The following is a 7,148-nucleotide window of genomic DNA, read 5'->3' as shown; positions in this document are numbered from 1 at the left end:
AATGCAGTATAGTAGCTAGATTTCAGCCCTGAAAACCACTCTAATATGCAAAAGTAAAAAAAATCACATCATAATAAACATAAACAACTCCAGTGTGGAAGCCAGGTGTTGGCAAAAATATCTCACATGCCACCAAAACATGAAAATATGAAGCTGATAGCCTGGATCACAGTGAAGCCACCCACTTAGCCCAGGGGCAGATGATCGAACAAATAAAATAGGAAAGAACTAGTCTGAGGTTCATAGCAACTTCTACAACATACAGGTGGAATGAACTACGAAAGAGAGGCCCATATAATTTTGACAGATTTCACCACAGAAATGAAAAATATTTAGAATTGAGAGTCCTCAGTGGTTGATACCTTTTAATGGCTAACTGAAAAGATGGTAACAAATTGCAAGCTTTCGAGACTACACAGGTCTCTTCATCAGGCAGAGACTAAAAGAAATTTTGAAGAATCACATATTTATGCACAACATAGCAGAAATACTTGGATCGTCAGAATAGTAAAATAAACCAGCTCACCCGTGATGCATTAGTTGAGCTTCAGGAGCACGGACCCGCTGTGTCCAAACGTGTAAAGTCCAAAAGAAGAAAAATGTCCAGCTCCACTGAATCCGTGAAGATAAAATTTCTTTATTCACAATCTTGTAACATAGAAGGTACAAACTTCAGCACAAATCATGTGGGTGTGAATCTCAACGCGTTTCTAGAGACTAAGCTCCCTTAATCATGACCATGATTACAAGTTTGTGAATAATGAAATTTTATCTTCACGGATTCGGTGGAGCTGGACATTTTTCTTCTTATAGTCAGAATAGTCCCATTCTGTAAGCGAGGGGATTTTCGTGCCTGTAAAACCAATCTTGCATGCTGTAATTCACAAGTCATCAACAGTAAATGCAATACTAGGAAGAGGGTGCGGTCATCAGAAAACATACAGATTATGGCAGGCCGGTGGGAGAGGCTGATAGAGATCTCTTAGATGAATGCCAGGAAATATACCATTATTTTTTATTTGATTGCATGTTTTACAGATATTTTATAAACAGTTTTTTTTTTTGGGGGGGAGACACTTTTCAGCATATTGTTTGAGGACAGTTTATTAACCCCTTAGTGACGGAGCCAAATTTTTGAAATCTGACCAGTGTCACTTTATGTGGTAATAACTCTGCAACGCTTCAACAAATCCCAGTGATTTTGAGATTTTTTTTCATGACACATTATACTTTATGATAATGGTAAATTTAGGTTAATATGTTTTGTGCTTATTTATAAAAAATATCAAAAATTTGAGAAAAATGTTAAAAAATTAGCAATTTTCAAAATTTGAATGATTATCCCTTTAATCCAGATAGTCATACCACAGCAGACCATTAATAAATAACACTTCCCACATGTTGGCTTTACATCAGCACCATTTCTAAAGTATTATTTTATTTTGTTAGCATTTTAGGAGGTTTAAAAATGTAGCTGTGATTTTTCATTTTTGCAAGGAAATTTACAAAATTTATTTTTTAGGGACCTATCCATGTTTGAAGTGACTTTAGGGGTCTCACGTATTGGGAAACCCCCAAAAGTTATACCATTTTAAAAACTGCACCCCCTGACATATTGAAAACTGCTGTCAGGTAGTTTATTAACCTTTCAGGTGCTTTACAGGAATTAATGCAAAGTGGTATGACAGAAATGAAAATGTGTATTTTTACCACCTAAATGCCTCTAACTTCTGAACAGATTACTACAGCTGTCAAGACTCTAAAACCGCTATTTGGTCGTGAATTGCCATGGCAAACATCAGGACCACAAAATCATGATCTGAGGGTACCAATTGGGATAAAGAGGGAGCCCCCCACACTCCGTTAACCATTTATATTGATGTAGTCACTATTGACAGCAGCATTTAAGGGGTTAAACAGATATGGACGGTGCAAACACTGATCGTCGCTGATACAGCAAGTTATCAGCTATAGTGTACAGCCGTCAGCTGCTGGATTGTCACCTGTATGGAGATGCTATTCTCTTATATCTTAGGTCAGTTAAAAGACGTATTGGCTGTCATTAAGGGGTTAAGAGGATGTTGCAGATAAAAAGGTTATAAAAAAGAAAATCTCTCAAACAGATCCAAGTAAGTACAGTATGCTGGGTCCCCTGCCAGCCTATGTATTTCCTTCTTGGGCCAAATGGACATGTCTCCACACCACGAAAACACTGGCCTGACCATTACTGGAATCAGTGGTCTCACGTCTACAGACTTTATCTCCACTGACTCAAAATCAGACTCTACAGACCTGCACTCATGAGCCCCTTCTTCATAACCTTAAGATCCCATTCATATCTCCAGCAGCAGACATATTTTCCCACCTGAAAAATTAGCTGGTATCGAGAGTCGGACAAGCAGCTCTCTGATGATGCTTACTTATGGTGAGACCACCCCTTAAATTAAGAATAGTACAAAAAAATCGAAGGTTGTACGGTCTTTGTCAAGACTGTAAAGTTCCCATAAAGGGTTTGTGTAAATTTTTTAAGCTTTTTTCTATTCATAGAATTTGAAATACCTTCTCAATTGCTGGATGCTTTGAGGGGGAAATGAGAGCCACGGGACTGCCTTAGGTAGCTGAGTGCTGTATTTGGCTCTTTCCAGAATGAATGCAGTGAAGATGCGCATGCTCAACCGCACCTCCCTTCTTCAGAGCCATATTCTTCTGGTTCCTAGTGGTTGGCCCTCTATTTTGTGGATAGATGATAACTCCAAAATTTGGCACAAACCCTTTCTGGGGTAACTAAACTTGTTAAGGAATTTTGAGATGTTGGTAGCCACTTTTTAGTAGTTTTGATCAATGGGTGTCTAATTGCTCAAATACAGGGAAAAAAATAATCAATAGTAGAGCGGTACAGACCAGTAGATTTAGCCTGGAAGCCTCTGTGCTTGCACTGGGAAATAATTTATCTTATAAGTTTATAAGTTAAGCAAGGCTCAAAAAACTAATACATACACAAGTTAAAGAAGGAGGTAAAAGAAAAAGACAATGCTCCTCACATCTCAGCTCTCTGAAACCGTGTAGGTTAAATAACAAAAAAATAACAAAAGAATAATGATTGTCTTTTCAACTGTTGGACCAGTGGACCAACCTGTGTGCTACGCCAGAGGCGACGAGTTCCAAGAGTGGACCCACTGGACCGTGGAACCGACCCTCCCCCAGGCGAGCGCACCAGATAGACCAACCCCTATACAGGGATCGTTTGGGAGCAAGCTCAGGGTCCTCTAGAACCACGGATGCCAGGACCAGGGATCGGCTCAGGGATACCAAGGAGATAAATGGAGAAAGAACTAGACAGGGAGGGAACCAGGATGGAGGAGGCAGAGGGGAAACAGAGGAAGGGGAAAACTGAACTGAAGGGAAGATGAAGGCAGGAACCAGGAAACACAGGACGGGTGCAGGATCTGGAAGAAAGGGAGGACAACAAGGGTTAAACAGTAAACAGAGCAAGCGAAGAAAGTGGCAATAACGCGGCCCTACTATAGCAAGAGAAATTGATAATCAGACGCCTTCACTAAGGGAGGGCAGCCTGAAATACCTGATGCTTGTCCTCTATTGGACAGGAAGACTGCCGGGTCAGGTCACGCAGACTGTTAATGTGTTTGTCATTGTCCACATAGTATAGTAAAAAGCCATGAAAATACAGTGATATGCTAACCCTGGTCTGTGCATTAGTGGAATACTTTACAAAAATAGCTTCCATGCCAGGCATGTAAACCAAAACCCACAAATGGATAGCACATGCTCTGTTGCTTCAGTTTTTCTCATTTCTTAAGTCAAGATCTTGTACAGTGCAACTTAAGAGGGTATCAAAATATTCCCATAGTGCAGATTTTTCTGGAAATGATATACACTTATATGAAGCTGACCAGTGTTTTTTTTAATACCATATTGATCAGATTCATTGATTATTTATTCAGTTTATATTTTTATTTTTTTAACAGTCTATACACAGTGATCTAGCCCCAAAATAAGCTCACAAAACTGCTAAAGTAATCACTCACGTTGTTCTTCCAATAACCCCCCAAAATGAAGGGTTGTTCTGACCTCATGTCACGTTGAAGGACTGAAGCAATATTCTATCATAGGAATAAGGCAATATTTCGCTGATGCAGCACTATCAAGGACCCTACCATGGGATAGAAGGGGGAAGTGATACTTCAGGCAGATCAAAGTTCGCTTTCATTCACCATTAGTGATATTACCAAAAAGTTATTAGACTGCTTTTAACAGGTCACAAAAAAAAGATTTTTACCAAATTTTAAACAACAATCAATTACGTTTGTAAATGCAAACAATTTGTACACATTGCAAAAATGTTGAATGAACCTGAAGGCTGTATTGACACATCCATATAAAATGTCCATGTGCAGTCAAAAAAAAAATATTGGACAGAAAACAGACTCAAAGTTGAATGAATCTATTCACACATCTATGAAAATCGTGGATCTGATGGTGACATCCGTGAGACTCATAGCAAATACTATTTTGATCCGACTTGGCCATACTAGTCCATGAGGATTCGTGAAAAACGCATGCTTCTGAGCCTCACCAAATGGTTTCCATATATTGATTTGGAAACAAGCACACCTTGTTAGTGACAAAAAAAAAATTAAACTTAAAAAACGGATACCTCAAAGACACGGGTGATGTGGGAAATACCAGTTTGCTTGTCATTCGTAATGACATGTCATGGTAAAATTTGCCTGGATTCGTCCAAATAGTCTAATAAATAGATGGTGTCTTGAAAGTCACATGCGGAAAAGGTTCACGTGAAGTCTAAATGGAAGAAATTATTGAGTTTATTAAAAGCATGCTGAATATTCGCCAATAGTAGTATGAGGTAAATGCCTATGTCATCACTTTTCTTTTAGGACTGGACATACAAAGACATGATGTAAGAATACTGAGCACCGTGTGACTTCATAATAAAAGGACGAGGGGGCGAGAAAACAAAGGGGGTATGAAGCCACTGCATCCAGGTCAGGAGACCCATGGCCAGTGCATACATAGTTCATAATCAGGTCACAATACATGGATGTGTGAAAACGGCCTAAGGCCAAGGTCACACTTGCGAGTGCAATGCGAGAAACTCACGAGTCTCTCGCCTTAATTCCTGACACTGCTGCTGGCACTCGGCAGTGCCAGGTATTGAGGCGAGAGACTTGCGCAAGTTTCTCACATTGCACTCGAAAGTGTGACCCCAGCCTAATAATGACTATTTTTATTCTTTTATCCTTATTAAATCTTTGATTTACCCTTTCTTAAGTTAAAGTTACTTGGTTTTGTCTATTCTTTTTTTGTTATATTGGGCTAATTATGGATGTGGTTTTTGTTATCCAGATGTTGTAGCCTAATTCATTGTCACTTTTTTGTGATGTTGCGCAAGTCTGGTGGAGTACAAAATCATTTTCTTTTTTTTGTGCACAACATTTTATCGCTTAATGAAAGGATTTGACAAAAAAAAAAGTGTAAAAAATTCCGATACTAAACAAAGTGTGGCCAAAAGTCAGATGTGTTCTAATGTGGAAAATGTTTGTATTACTTCCGAATAAAAGAAGTTTCCGTATCTGTCCTGAGTTTCTTGAAGGTACACCAAGATTCCCCTATACCCCTACAAGTCTCTCCACTGCTAGTCTCTCTCCACTGCCACTTTTTTCTTCCGTTGTAAAAATGACCTCCAGTCTGGATACCAAGTTAAACATGTATGGATCGTTAATATATTCACATCATAATATATGAACCATGGTGATAAAAAGTTGAGACTTCCTGATTTTCTTCAATTCAGTCAAATGTTTAAGAAAATGGCGTAAGAAGTAAATTTGTGAAATAGAACGTCATCATTCTGTCACCAAAAAATTCCCATTCACTTGGGTGGCCGCCGTCTTCTGCATAGATTAATAATCAAAATGAGTGACCAATCTATTAGATGTGAACTCAGTGAAACGACTTTCCTTTCTCACAGTGATTTCTTTAGAAACATTTCATAGTATCCCATGATAAAAACATAAAGATGCCAGAAAATTCACACCTAAGGAGGACAAAGCTCCCAAAAAGGAATCTGTCCTTAGTTTCTTGAAGGTGCACCTAAAATTCCCCTATACCGGAAGCAGGTGTATTCCCCAAAGTCCATCTACCTTTCTTCATCCGTCGTATGAAAGACATAGGGATAACAAGTGACACATGTAAGGATCAATGAGAACTCGATGTCACAAAGTTGCGATTTCTGAATTTTCTTCATTTCTGTCAAATAATTAAGAAAATGTTGAAATTCATTGTTCTGTTACCAAAATCAATATTTTTCCTGTGGATGGCAGCCATTTTCCATACAGGTTATTTGTTGCAACGAAGCCTAAACCACATGTCGTTTTTCATCTTGTTCTCACGGTAATGGCTCTTGTGACTAAATATCCTATACCAAATGTGAACCTAGGATAAACCACACACCCTTTTTTCTCTCAGTAATGGCTCCTGTGACTAAATATCCGACACCAAATGTGAACCTGGGCTAAACCCTGCGTCGTTTTTCATCTTTTTCTCACAGTAATGGCTCCTGTTACTACAAATCCAAAGGGGAACCTAGGATGAACCACACAACCTTTTTCTTTTTCTCTCAGTAACAGCGCCTGTGACTAACTATCCAATGCCAACTATGAACCTGGGCTAAAAAACGTCGTCTTTCATCTTTTTCTCAGTGATGGCTTCCGTAACTAAATAGCTAATACCAACTGTGACCCTGGGCTAAATCACCCACCAATTTTCATTTTCCCCACAGTAATGGCTCCTATGTGTGAAAATCCAGTATCAAATGTGAACCTGGGCTAAACTACATGGCTTTTTTCCTTCACCATCTCACAGTAATGGCTCACAGGAGGGAAAATCCCCTGCCAACTTCCCCTAGCACGTTCTATGAATGCTCCCACCTGAGAGGAGCCAGAATTCCTGTCATAGTCACTGTCATACACATGTCAAGCAGACAGGACAGACGGAGCTCATTTTGCCTCAGTTTTTCTCACACTCTCCCGCCTCCTCCTCTCACAAACAACTCGAGGAATGAGCACGGAGGCCACGCCTACTACCTCGGTCTTCCCGCAGCCGGCACGCTC

Source organism: Ranitomeya imitator, chromosome 1 (genome assembly GCF_032444005.1).
Source record: "Ranitomeya imitator isolate aRanImi1 chromosome 1, aRanImi1.pri, whole genome shotgun sequence".
Classification (NCBI taxonomy): Eukaryota; Metazoa; Chordata; class Amphibia; order Anura; family Dendrobatidae; genus Ranitomeya; species Ranitomeya imitator.
The sequence above is the reverse complement of the archived record's forward strand: the minus strand, read 5'-3'. Positions refer to the sequence as shown.